Consider the following 776-nt stretch of genomic DNA (forward strand, 5'->3'; position numbering starts at 1 on the left):
GGTTAGCTAAAACCAGTCTTTCTTTAAAACTGGCTTAACATGGATGACCTTTAAGAGGGAAATTTTCTAAAGATATCTTCTTGTTTCTAACATTAGATGAACTCTGCTGGTCTTATAATTGTTGGATGCTGTTGTAGGCTTGGGCTGCTGCTGGTTTTTTTGATACCAGTTGTGTGATGACCTCTAAGATGCCTTCAACAGCTTACAGACCATCAATCAGCACAAGGTCTCTACCATTTTAAATGGTAATACTGAACTTATATATCCATGATGTATATTTTTAGCTGTCCATCTGAGGTGCTTCTGTGGGTCAATCTAGTTTCTCAAAGAAATTTTTTATTCTCTGTGATTATTGTATCAATGTCTCCGAAAACACAGTTTATTCCTATTTGGTTCCTGTTGTGATACAGTAAAATGGCAATCTATGGATTATTGTTGTTTCCCTTGAACTCCAGCTATTGAGTTTCTATTTGAATCAGAGATACAGATTCCGTTTTTCTTGATTATACTGTATTTCATAAAGGAGCTGAATTGTGCTAACCTTAAAAATACTAGCCTCCCTGATTTTAATTAGCTTAGAAAATTGACTTATACATTTAAAGTCACTGTAATTCAGCTATAATCAGTCATGTTACACTGGAGACAAAGGAGGTTCATGGACTGAGCCCACACTGATTCTTTTTGACAGATCTCCCATTGGCACATCAATACCCATCCCTCACTGTGTGCTATGGTAGCACTTGCACCAGCAAACTATATTTCTATATGGTTCAGCA

This window comes from Phaethon lepturus, unplaced genomic scaffold (assembly GCF_000687285.1).
Source record: "Phaethon lepturus isolate BGI_N335 unplaced genomic scaffold, ASM68728v1 scaffold39900, whole genome shotgun sequence".
Taxonomy (NCBI): Eukaryota; Metazoa; Chordata; class Aves; order Phaethontiformes; family Phaethontidae; genus Phaethon; species Phaethon lepturus.